This window comes from Chinchilla lanigera, unplaced genomic scaffold (assembly GCF_000276665.1).
Source record: "Chinchilla lanigera isolate Chin_1 unplaced genomic scaffold, ChiLan1.0 scaffold00051, whole genome shotgun sequence".
NCBI classification, from domain to species: domain Eukaryota; kingdom Metazoa; phylum Chordata; class Mammalia; order Rodentia; family Chinchillidae; genus Chinchilla; species Chinchilla lanigera.
In genome coordinates this window covers 11,951,724-11,965,344 of record NW_004955452.1, presented here as the reverse complement: position 1 = coordinate 11,965,344, position 13,621 = coordinate 11,951,724, and the positions used below count along the sequence as shown (strand labels likewise).

The window sequence follows — 13,621 nt, the reverse complement described above, 5'->3', positions numbered from 1 at the left end:
TTCCTTTCCAATACATATAGCCTTTCCTTCTTTCTTTTGCATGCTTCACTCATCTGACTAGAGCCTTAGTATAGTGTCTGATCACTGTGATGATGGTGGGCACTCTTGTCATTGTTTGTTGTTTAATGGAATGTTTTTATTTCTTTGCCAGTAAGTATGATGTTTCCCAAAGTTCATTTTATTTTTAATTTAAACATTTCCCTTTTTGAATTGGGAAAGTTTCTTCTTAATCCTAGTCTGTGAGAAATTTTCATTGAGAATGACTGTTGAATTTTATGAAATGCCTTTGCATATCTACTGATACAATTATTGTTTTCCTCCTTTGTTCTCTTAGTATCATGAATTACATTGCCTAGCTTTTCTAAGCCAGCCTTACAATCCCAGGAAAAATCTAACCTGATCACTTAGTATTTACATTTTTATACATTCCTGTATTTTATTTGTTAACATTCTGTTAGATAATTTGTTTCTATTTAATTAGTGAAACTGGCCTGTTATTTTTTTGTCCTTCCAAGATTCTTGTATCAAGGTAATACTAGCCTCATAAAATGATTTGGAGAGTGTTTCTTCTCCTTCTATCCCTTGGGGTGCTTAGTGGAAAATTGCAATAACTTTTGCCTTGAAACTTTAGTGGAATTTTTTTTTTTAGCCCAACTGTCTGTCTAATGTTGCCTTTGTTGGAAAATTTAAACTATAGAGTTAATACCTGTAACAACTAAAGGTTAATTTAGGCCATCCATTTTTGTCTAGAGTTCATTTTACTAAGTGCTCAAATTTATTGAATGTAAAATTATGTATACCCTGTCACTATATTTACAATCCCTGCTATTTTTGTATTTCTGTTTCCTTTTTCATTTCTAATTTGAATTATTTTAAATGGGCGTTTTCAGAAGTTTCACATTTGTTACTCTTGTCAAAGAATCAGTTTTGATTTGGGTAATATTCTTTTTAATATATTACTTTATATTTCATCCATAACTGTTCTCATCATTATTATCTCTTTCCTTACATAAGATTTATTCCATTGGGTGTTTTTCTCTGCATCTAATTTTGATGATTGGTCCATTATCTACTTTCAAATCTTTGGGGGTTTTTTTGCTTGTTTGTTTTTGTTTTTGCTTTTTTCCGGTACCGGGAATTGAACTCATGACCTGGCGCTTGCCAGGCAAGCACTGTGCCACTGAGCTAAATCCCTACCCCCTACTTTCAAATCTTATTTAACCATATAAGGCTATACATTTCCCTCAGAAGATTGCTTTAGCTACATTCCCACAGATTCTTATATGCAGAATTTCTGTTATAGTTTGGCTCTAGTTTGTTTTTGTGGTGCTGGGCACTGAACACAGAGCCTTGCCATACATGCTAGGCATGTGCTGTGCCACTAAACTACATCCCCAGTACTGTTCTGAATATTTCCTAATTTACATTATTATTTTGTCTTTCAACTTTGAGTTATTTAGAAGTGTATGTTAATTTCCAAAGGACTCTTCTAGCTGTCTTTTTGTTATTGCTTATCAAGCTGGTATTTGGAGAACATTGTCTGTATTTCAACCATTTGAAATTTGTGGAGATGTGCCTTTCAGGCCAGAAATGGTCATTTTTTCATATTCTATGTGTTACTGAAAAAATAAATAGTGCATTTTGCAGTTTTTATGTTCTAATGTGACCATTACATCAAATTGTTGTGTTTGTCTTTTATGTCTTCATTGATTATTTTGTCTTCTTGATCAATTCACTGCAGAAAGAGAGATATTAAAGTCGCCTACATAATAATGAATTTATCTATTATGCTTTGAATTTCTGTCAGTTTGGGCTTTATAACTTCCCCTCCCCCTTGCTATTACATCAGCTTTCTTTCTTCTCTCTCTCTTTCTTTCTCTCTTTTCTCTTTCTTTCTTTCTTTCCTCCTTCCTTCCTTTCTCTTTTTTCTTTTCCTTCTTACTTTTTACATCTAATATTTTCTATTCTCCTACTATTGCCCTTCTGTTACCTTTATGTTTTATGTGTATTTTGTGTGTAGTTGGAGTTTTTCAAATACAGTCTAAAAATCTGTCTTTTAACTAGAGAATGTAGACTATTTAAATCATACAATTATTTCTGTTCTTTTAAAATACTCTAGAAATATTAATGCATACTTACTAAAGTCTAAAGTTAAATATTAATTTTGTGTTCCTCCTGAAAAGCCAGGAATCTTAGAACACTGTGCATTTACTCCTTGATTCATACTCCATCAGGAATGGGTTTGCATGTCACCTTGCTCCTCCTCACAAACGATGGTGTTACTAAAAAAAACAGTGTATGTCCATTCAGATTCGCACACTACTTCTGTGTTCACCTTTGCTTCTTGTATCCTAGTCTTTCTGTTTGGAATTTCTTTCTGCTCAAATTATGTTTTTCATTTTCTATTGATGTTTCTTGGTTCTTCTTTGTCTTAAAATGTCTCCTTTCTCATGCTCTTAAAAATATACTGGTATTTCCTGGACATTTGATTCTCAATTGGTAATCATAGTTTTCCTGTACAGGGCGGTGTTGTGCCCATGTCTTCTAGCTTCAGTTGTCACTGTCACTGTTTCTTGCCTTTCCTTTGTATGATATCTTCTGGCTGCTGTGCTGGTCTTCTTGTCTTTGGTGTCCTGCAGTTTCCCTATCAAGTGTGGGCATTGCTGTATTTGCCCTGCTTGAATTCATTGTTTCTTGAATCCGTGGGTTGTGCCTTGCATTAGCTTGGGATAATGTTTAACCATCACCTTTCCAACTATTGCTTCTTCTTTATTTGCTCTCTTTTTGTCTTTTGAAAGTCTGGCAAGCTGTTTTTGTTCTTCCCAATCTATCACCCATATCGTTTTCTCATATTTTCTCTTTTATTTTGCTGTTATTCTCTGTTTTACTATGTATAATCTCTATTAATACACTCATTAAGGATTGCAGTTCAATGAGATTTTAGTTCAAAGTATAATTTTAATTTTCTGAAAGTTCTATTTGGTTCTTTTTCAAAAGTTTTGGTCATATTTTACAGTTTCTTGCTCCTTATTCGTATGTTTATATACTTAATTTAAATGCATTAAGCCTACTTATTTTATATTGAGTCCTTTAATGTTAATAGCTAAAGTCTTTGTGGATTCTGTGGTCTCTTCTTCCCTCTCATGGTTTCCAGAACCAGATTTCTTTCCTTATTGTGTAGTTTTTGACTATGTGGTTAAAGTCACAAACTTTTGTCTCTGGAAGTTTTTGAGACCTTGGTAGAAGGTGGTCTCTTGCAAAGTTTGAATTAGCTACTGCCGTGCACTGGGACATGACCAGCCAGAAACCTCTTCAGACTAAATTTTCAGTGTAAAAGTTTCAAGACACAAAGTGCTAGAAGGCTGCAAACTATGCAAAGGTTACTTCCAGTCTTGGGTTCTCACTGAAAGTGTTTTGTCCTCTTGCTGTCAAGGTCCGAGATAAAGCCAAGCTCCAGGTTTGCCAGAGGGTGGTGGTGGCCAATGAGAAACAGGAGGGCAGATTTGTAATTGTTCCCTCTTCTCCAAGAGTTCCTGCAAGACCAAAGCTGTGCTTCACCAGAGTTTTTGAACTCACTCAAGGCCAAAGCTGGCTTTATACCCTGGTCACATTCTGAGTCCCTCCATCCATTGTGCTGGAGGTCTGAGTATTCCTCATAATGTTCATCTGCTTAGACTCTGGCAACAATATACTAAGGACCTTTGCTTTTTCACAGTTCTGGAGACTGCAAGTCATCATGTTGGCAACCTTAGTTTCTGATGAGGCTCTCTTCCTGGATGTAGATGGCCGCCTCCTCCCTGTGTCTTTGTGTGGCCCTTTCTGTGTGCACTTGGGCAGAGCTCACTCACGTCTCTTCTTGTTTATGAGAACCCTAGTCTGCTCTCCCCAGGACCACACTCCTATGACCTTACTAATCTTAACTATCTCCCCAAATGCCCCATCTCCAAATACAATCACACTGGAGATTCAGGCTTCAATACATGAATTTTGGAAGGATATAATTCAGGCCTGAACACCCACTTATAAAAAAAAACTTTTTTCCCTCTTTAAATTACCAAAGAACCTTTCAAAGTTCTTTGGTTCAAGTGCCTGAGGCCACAGAGCTGTGGACACTGGAAGTAGATCTCCTCTGCACAGCATTTTACAGAGGAATCATGTTTTATTAAACCATTTCATGGTGAACTTAGCAGGGAAAGGTGCTTCAGCCACAGAAGGTGAAGATGGAGCTAGACCAGAAGGAGGACTTACTTCCCTGAAGTTATTAAATTGTTGACCAGGGGGCTCTTCCTCAGGTATTGTCCGTAATACTTATCTTCATTTTCTTTTGAATTTGAAGATAAGATATTAGGGAAGCCTAGGTGAGGCCTGAGAATTCTCTAAGAAGCAATTTGATTGATCCCCCTCAAGAAGGCCTAGGCTTGACCAGCATGTGGAGGTCAGTGACCTCAAATCATCTCTCCCTGACATGTTCTGCAAGAGGCCGCACCAGCCCCTCTGAAAGGCATGCCTTGGAGACAGAAGGTTCCCCACCTCTCCGTTGTCCTTGATGGGCTTCAGGAAGTACAGGGGTACCCAGAAGAGCTAAGAGAGCTCATCCTGAAACTAGGAGTGGAGAGCCAGGAAATACAGAGTGGGACCAGACGGAGATGAGTTGGAAACCTGAAGTCTAGGACTGAGGCATAGACGCTGCCTTCCTGCAAACAACAGGAAAAACAGAAACAGTTCTGCATCTTGTTCATGCGCTGCTTAGGTGAGACATGAGTATTCCCACCCCACACCCCAGTCTCCAGCAAAAAAGTATGGTCTCTGTAACTTCTCAGAATGCTTTATGAGATAAGTATTCATTCACTCTCTAACTATAGCTCCCACTTCCGCCCTTGAGCAGTGTGCATGTGGGAGTGAAGACAGGCATGTAAATAAAATACTAAAGTACTGACAGTGCTGGTGGGGTATGTCCACAGTGCTAGGCAAAAACCAGGGAAGCTTCCACAAAGGAAGTGACATTTGAGCAAGGTTGTGAAGGAGGAGTGGGCTTGGAAATCAGTGTCTCAGAGTGAGAACATTTGCAAAGGCACTGAGGTTTGCAATAGCCTCTTGAAAATGATTCAGCATCTCTAGATAAAGGTAAAGATGGAAAAGTACACAGGATGAAGGTCTTACCTACACGCTTGGTAAAAAGGTTTGTGTTTTATGCCAGAATGGAGGACATTAAGGCTAGACGTGTTAGACTTTCTTAATAACAATAATAGCTTTTATTGTATGCCTATCTGGTGCCAACCACAGAGCTGATACCTCTGTATAAATTTTATTTCATTTTCTTAGTAGCACAATGAATTAGGTTTGTATAGTCCCACTTGATAGGTGAAGGAAGTCGATCATGGGTAGGTTAAAGGTTGGGAGACAGCCACTCCACACAGCCAGTAAGTGGCAGAGCTGGAATGAAAACCCCGTCTTTCTGACTCCAACATCCGTGCACTTAAATAGCTCTGCTGTGCCACTGGATGAAATGAGGTCTCGGAGAAGAAGGGAGGGCTAGGACTGTCCACGCTGGGGGCTGGAGCGCCATCCTCCTTTCTGAATCAGAGCAATAAGGGAAAGTCTGAGTTTGGGAAGGATTTCTCTGGCATCAGCAGAGAGGACAGAAGGAGGATTCTCAGGGGAGCAGGAGCAGCTAGGAGGCTAAGGCAGGTCCCAAGCAGGAACGGTGGGAGTGTCAACCAAGGCTTTAGGGATGTGGAGAAGGAAAGAGATGGGTGAGATTTAAGGGGTGGGATGGACTTCCTGGTTAACGGTGTGGAGGTTGCATACCTTTTATTCTCTCTCTCTCTTTAAAAATTATTTATTTAAAAGACTCTGAAGCATAGTTAACACTGTAGGAAACAATCTTGCAATACATATTCAAGAAAGCCTGCCATACATCATTTCTGTGATAGCAGGTCCATACACTGACATTCTTTATAAAATGCACACATGACACTAGCATCATCCCTGAAAAGAATGGCCAGCAATGACATGGGCTGTCTCAGTAGCAGAAATTGTGTATCTTGACACAATTAACACACAGCAGATGCTCAGTATAATTTACTAATGGACAAAGGAATGATGACTCAGTGGACTCCGTGGCTAGGGACCAATGATAGACTTTAAAAGGAAATACAAAGGAAAGAGCACGCTTTGTAGGGATCAAGATAGAAATATGCCCATTGAAGAATCTATTGTTCATCCAACAACATTTGAACGTACTGCTTGGAAGTCCTGGGTTCAAGGGAGAGATTTGGCTGTCATCTCATTAGTGCATGGGTGGGAATAGAATTCTAATGAAGGGACAGCAAGACAGAGTCAAGAGGACAAGAAGATTTAGAGTGGATCTGGGGACTATCTTTCCACATCAACAATACAGAGAAGGGGCAGTCAGAGAGGCAGAAGGAGGGTATGACACGAACACAGGAAGTCTTCTGCTAGGACATGTGTGATCATGGCAGTGATAAAGGAAGGCTGGATGCAAGAATCCTGAAGGGGACCATTGAGTTTGGTCTTGGCAGAAGGACTCTAGAGCAGAGCTCTGGGGGAGGAACAGACAGCAATGAAGGAACACACGGGCAGGAGGTGAGGCAACGGGGGCCAGAGGGCAGAGAGGCAGCAGTACGGGCAGTTCCACGGTGAAGCAAAGGAGGGAGAATGGGCAGTACCACACAAAGGGACAAATGGGAGAAAGAGTTACTTTGAGGTGTTTATTTAGAATACTGGAAACTGGACTTTGTGTGCCGGCCAAGGGCAGAGCAAGCAAACAGGAAGAGGGAGACGGTGAGGAAGAAAGTTGATGGTGAAAGAAGGGAAGTCCCAGAACAAGTGATAAGGATGCAAGGTTGAGCGTGCAGGGTCCCCTTTGCAAGGAGCATTGGGCCTGTCCTGAGCAGGGGTGAGCACTTGAATGAAACAGTAACAAGCGGGACTCACATCCCCTTGGTCTTCTCCTAGTCCGGGAATGACAGTGTATCCCAGGAGGCTGCACATGTGTGGACGGGGGCTCCTTCCTGGAACTCCATGCCCCTTGGAGACTCTATTCTAACTATGCCCGCGGTAGAACTAGGGACGCCCCCGGCCCACAGACACAGGGGGTTGCTGTGGTGTGAGACGGCCACAGCCCTGCTCTGAATTACCAGCAGTAACTGAACACCCGAAGCTGCATCATCTGAAACCGCAGAGACAAGAGCTCAGCCAAACTGGGAACGCACATCTCAATGAGTTAGGAATAAAGCAAATCCAAATACTTGCTCTGTCCTCCGGAAGCTTGATAGATTCAATGAAGAGAGAAAAGAAGATTCAGACAGAGCCAGTAATGGTGGCTCTTCCACATGCCAGCTCCACCCTCTCTGCCTGATTAGCATTCGGGTGACCTTAGTCCTTAGAGTACTGATTTAATATTAACAAAATATCTACCTATAATAACGTCCCTAAATTTGGCCATCATCAGAAATACCTGGGGAGACTTTAGGGCTATAAATTCCCAACCTTCCCCTAGAGACATGATTCAGGGGATCTGGGGTTGAAATGCTTGGAACCTTTATTTAAAGAGCACCCTGGTGGCTTGGACCAGCCAAGCTGACTTGATAAAGCCCAGTCCTATACCCGCCACAAAGCACAATGTCCCACCCCTGATGCTTCCCTCGGGCAGCCCCAACTTCAGCCACATTGGCCTCTGGTTCCTAGACACATCTGGCCCTGCAAGACCTTTCGGGGCACAGCCTGCCCTGCTGTCCTGGGAGACCCAGTCCTGCTGAAAAGCTCTCTGACTCCACCAGGTCCTGCTCCTTCCTGGTCCCTCCAGCATCCCACCAGCACCTCATCTTAGTGTGCAGTCTTTAATACCAGTTTCCTCCAGGGCTCTGAGTACTCTGAAGGCAGGGATAGGCTTTTGTTTATGGCTCCCACAGTGAGCACAGAGCTCGGCAGAAGTTTGAATATGTTGCTAACTGACGGGAGAGAAGCTCCTGGGCGTGTCTCTGCCTCTGTCAGGCCTGAGGTCCAGTCTGTGGTCCTGGGGCCTCCTCAGCTTAGGACCATGGAGCCCTGCCTCATGGAAAAAGATGTCTGTAGTCAGTACTGAAACCCAGACGTGCTTGGGGCCTTTGACCTGCACATATCTGCCTTTATTTTGCAGCTACTAAGCGAACAGCACATTGGACCCAATTTGCATATGAGGCCCTGGATTTGATCAGGAAAGTCAATCCACCTTCCCCAGAAAAGAAGGGAAAATGGAACAAGAGAGAGAATGAGAATGGGGTTGGAGGGAAGACGGAGGGGCTGAGCAAAGAAGAGGGAAAGGAAAGCTCATTTCATGAACTTCAAAGCCGAATCTAACAGCGTTTTATGCTTCACTCCTGGAGGATCATTAGTGTCACTCTTCCCTTTGTAGTCCCAAAGATCAGAGGGGTAACTCTCCAGGCAAGTGATCACCCACCAGTGCAAAAGTCAAAATCACATTTATTGGTCCATTTGTTCACTCACTTATTCATTCAACAAACATTTGCTCGCATCTTCTCTGTGCCAGCCACAAGTGACATGCTGGTGATCAGAGAGATGTCTCCCATGTGCTTCTGATGTCCCTTTCTCCTGGGTGAGTGGCTCAGAGGGACTCTTTAATGACCCCCTCCAATCCCTTTCCTTCATATAGTTGTTTCCACTTCTCAATCTATGCTGACATCACCTCTGGAACCAGCAGAGGCCCCAGTGTCCCAGCACACATGTCCCTGCTGCCAGAGACAAGCCCGCTCCCTACAGGACTGCGTCCCTGCTGTCTGCCTCACCGCAGACTCCCCTGGCCCCAGCACTCATCTCACTGTTTTGCTCCCTGTGCCCTTGGGGCCCCATGGTCTTCTCTCCTCCACTGTGGGCTCTGAGGGCGGTTGCCACGTCCCTGCCACCTGCACGTGCTTCTCCAAGGCCCAGCACTGGTAAGAATGTGCTGACTGCTGGGCAAATGCGCACGCGGATCCATCAGTCAATGAGTGAATGAGGCAGTGAGTGAGCAAAAGGGTTTACAGCCTCCAACCAACCAAAGTTAAACTGTAGTCATGGCCAAACCCCCAGAACCCTCTGAAATCCTCAGTCCTGTTGCTGGGAGGAAGCGCCGGAGCCTCCCTCTCTCCTGGAGCTCCAGAGCGTCCAGCCAGAGTCCTGCCCAGAGCCCCAGGAACCCATTCTCCAGCTATCCCGGCAGGAGGCACCTGGGCACCCCGTGTCCAGGCACAGCGAGCGCCCTTTGGCCCCGGGCAGCGGCCGTGCTGGTGCAGTGTTAGTAAGCCAAGGTCAGCCCTTGGGTGCTCACAGGTGCCCTTGGCAGAGTGGGTGGTTAAGACCGCACAGCACTGTGGGGGCCTCTGAAGAGCTGAGAAGAGGCAGGCATGGGCGCAGGAAGCCTGTAGTCTCCATGCCAAGGTGCTGAATTACATCCGGAGGGTGAGGACTGAGCAGTCTCTCCGAGTGATGAAAACCCTTCTTCAGAATCTGCACCCTACAGGTCATGAGTAGCTGTGAACTGCAGAAAATGCCACTGAAGTGTAAACAACACACAGTTTGTTTTCTCCACCCACCAAGCCCAGTGATAGGGAGCCCAGGGTTGGTTTGTGGGTTCCTTTATTGTCTAGAGTACCTTGTATTTTCCCTCTGCCATTCTTTGCATGTAGCTCTCATCTTTATGATCACCAGAAGACTGCTTCATCTCAATCCCCCCATCTACATTCCAGGAAAAGCAAAAAGAAAGATGGGAAAATACCCCAAGATTCCTCAGCTTTTATCTCATGGCCCAGACTTTTGTTACATACTCATCCTTAGCCATGAGCCTGGTTGGGTACGTTGACATATTCTCCCCAAATTCTGGGCTCTGTTGGGAAGGAATGAAGAGGACAAAGGAACATTGGAAACAATACCATCCATGCATGAAACAAAATCTCAGAATGGCTAGATCAAAATGGAATTGTTTTGGTGGAAGTCTGGCCCTGCCCATGCTATCCTATTCGCCTCTGCTGGTGCCCCTGCCAAGGATGTCTATGGAACCCTGGGAACCTAAAGCCTAGGAACCCAGCTTGAAAACCATTTTTCTGTGTAGAGGTTAGCAGATTATTTCTATGAAGAGCTATATAGGAATATTTTAGGGTTTGAGGAGCATATGATATGTTTGTTGCATATCTTTGTTGTGAGGTTTTGGAGTTTTGCTCTAAAATGTAAAAGCCCCTTCAAAATTCTAGGGTCCATATAAAAAGAGGCTGGGGACCAGAGTTGGCCCGAAAGCTATTATTTCCAACCTCTATTCTGGCAGTAGCAAGGCACTGAGTTTAGGAGCAGGGTGAAGGATGGACAGCAGAGGCTGTTGGAGAAAATACCTATCATAGCAGCCTTGCTCCAGATCTTTGGGGACTCCACTTTCAGGAAAAAAAATGCCTGTAACCAGGCCTGGTGGAACATGCCTATAACTCCAACATTCAAGAGGCTGAGGCAGGAGGATTGCCATGAGTTCCAGGCCAGCCTGGACTACACAGTGAGTTCAAGGCCAGCCTGAAGGATATGGTGAGACCCTGTATCAAAAATAAAAACAAGGATTGGGGGTAAAGCTCAGCGGCACAGCACCCGCCTGGCAAGGGTGAGGTCATGAGTTTGATTCCCCAGTACCAGAAAACCAAACAAACATAAAACATGTCCCTGAGCTGTCAGGTCATCAAAAGCCTCACCTAAACTTTGGACCCGGCCTGGTAGGCCCTAAATCCTGTTCTTTGACTCATCCTGGACAGTGCTTCCCAGAGCATGGGGAACGATCCTCCAAAGTCCCATCCCCTGACACAATTTTCAGGACACATGGCTGTTTTCTGAGGGGCCCAGTCTCCAGCCCTCCCTCTGCACCCTCTCTTTGCCCACATGCCAAGCCCTTCTCCCGCTCTTGGGCCCGGCACCTGCTCCTGCCCTATTTCTCTGCCTCCAGTCTTCCTCCCATACTGATCATAGTTCCCCATCAATTTTTTTAAGAGAAAAAAAAAGTAAAAATAACAATAAAACCCATCAGCTTGACCATGAAACCCAGACTGCTTGCTCCAGCTGCTGGGCAGAATCCAACCGCAGACTCATCCAGCCTGCTCTCCCGGCCCTGCTCTCCCCACCCTTCCTTCCCTCTCACTGCTCCTGGCAGTGCCTGAACCAAGTCCACAGCCCCCACTCCCTGCAGGCCTGGTGCACCCACCTCCTCCATGCACCTCCCTCCTTCGCGCTCTTCTTTGCAGCCCTCCTGCACTCACCGCCTGCGCCATGTCCTTGGCATTTAGATTGGTTGCTAAATTGTCAGGCAAGCGAGATAACTTATGGGAAGCAGCTAGCTCAGTGCTTGGCACATGGCAGGTGCTCAGTAATTATGTCCTGGACGATGGGTTTGTTTATTCATTTATCTAATGGGCTTAAGTTGGGTGTCTGAGCTGTATACAAATGCGCCTCTTTGATCGTGCCTCTTTCTCATGCTGCCATTTCTCCTGCCTCAGAAAGGTGCTTTGTGAGCTTGATTGATCTGCATGTTGGTTAATGAGTCATTACAGAATCCTGTCTTTAAACAATGGCTAAAGCAGAGGAGGAAAAAAAGAGAAAGAAAGAAAGCCTGAGGACATGGTGCGCTGGGGGCCTTCCCAGAGCTGCCCTGCGTGTCTGTGGAACAGTCTTCCCCCGGCAACTAGCCCCCACCTTAGGATCTGTGCCCTGAAACACAGATCACTTCCTGGTGGCTCTGACTGGTCATGGGAATCACTTTATGGCTCTGAGTTCTGGCCTTCACAGTAATATTTTCCCATAATAGGCCTAATCATCACACACTCCCATTTTGGAAATGGCTTGGTGAGCTGTGTCCTCTGCCCCAGGGTTGGCTGAAAGGGGCTGATGTGGTGACAGTGCACAGCTAGGCTCCTTAATCCCCACAAGTCATCAGCTGTCTCGTGGTATTTTCTGTGCTGAAAGTGTTTGCTGAGCACCTGCTAACATCCAGAAAGAGCTCAAGGGAGCATTTGAGTGGCTAAGCCATGGTCCTCGCTGGGATACTCTCAGGTATAGAGCAGAATGCCAAAGAGCCTGGAGAATCCCTCTCTACCACTCAGCTTTGTGAGCCTAGCAAGTTGCCTCAACTCTCTTACCTGGGCTTTCCAGTTTGTAGAATGCAGGTAATCTGAGCAGCTACTGTGAGTTTTACATGAGTTGCTTTGTGTGAAGTGCTTGGGACAGACTCAACCACATTGTAGGTATCAGCTCTTCCAGTGAAGTAACCTCTGAAGATGGTCAAGAGCTATAATTTAGTCCCTCCAGGAATCTCCTGGTGCAAAACCCAGCAAACTATGACCTATGGGCCACGTGTAGCTTATCACTTGTTCTGTAAAGAAAGTTTTATTTGACAGGGCCACAACCACTCAAGTACACATTGCATATGGCTGCGTTTGTGCCACAGCAACAGAGCAGGAAAGACGTAACAGAGACGTGGTCCTCAGAGGAGAATGTATTTCCTAGGACAGCTAAGTTTGTTCATACAATAAGGGATCCCAGAACCAGCGATCTGTCCATGCTGAAAAATCAGGAAGGGCTTGGAAAATGTCCTAAGCCTCTGTCATATGCCTGGGGTGCTGCCAGGGCCTGGTGGTGGAGGTGGTCAGGCCTGGCCTCTCCCTCTGGGACTTGATGGGGTAGTGAAGGAGTGGATCAACTGCTCAGCCACAGACCAGCAGGTAAGTGATGAGACAGTGAAGGGAGGAAAGTGCTCAAACCAGAGGGAGTTGGAGGCCAAGTGACAGGTACCAGATTGTGAGAGGGGCCTGAGCAAAGCTCTGGTGGCGACTAGACCACCACGATGTGATGCCTAGGAGCTCAGATGGCCGTACTGGCTATGTGGTGGGGAGTGAAGAGGTCAGCAGGGAGCAGATATGATGGTCTCTTCTTCTGTCTCAGGGTTGGAAATGGGACTTCTGACAATGCTTTACATAGCAGACTATGGGATGTGAGAGATTCCAACCTGAGTGATCCTTTGGTGATGCCATTAGCCAACGGGGAACATTCTGGATGGAAACCCACAAGGGCTAAGGAATCTCCACCCACTGCTGATTGTTGAATTTCATCCCATCCTTTCTGACTCAGCCCAACCACTGCTGCTATCAACCTGTATCCTCCCTCACTAGTTTATTGCTATAGCCCTATCTCCTGTTTTTCAATCACCCCTCAATGCTGTAGACTTTTATTTTGAGGCAGGGTCTTGCTAAGTCACTAAATAATTACCTCTCATGTTGAGACTTTGCTCAGAGCTCTCACCTGTTAGGACAAAGCTCCAAATCCCTTGCATGACAGACAGCCCTGGCTTCTCTTACTACTCTCAAATCACCACCTTCTGCTTCCCTCTCACTTAAACAATGCTGGATTAAGTAGATGTCTCTGGACAAGTCTCACTGCTCCACCTCAACTGGGTTGCTTTCCCCTCTGTGTCCATTGGTTAAATTCCATCCAGTTCAGCTTACAAGCAGCCTAGGCTTCATTTCTTCCACAAATCTCCTTCTCCTTAGCCCTTCTCCAAGCCAGTGGAATCACTCTCTCCCTTGAGTCAGCCTGTGGAGCT

General features: G+C 45.2%; 1 protein-coding gene across 5 annotated transcripts in view; it reads left to right on the top strand.

Annotated features, from left to right (window-relative positions):
- The window catches only part of Csmd2 (CUB and Sushi multiple domains 2), a 579,269-nt gene that overhangs the window by 309,106 nt on the left and 256,542 nt on the right, over positions 1–13,621 (top strand). The window lies entirely within an intron of this gene.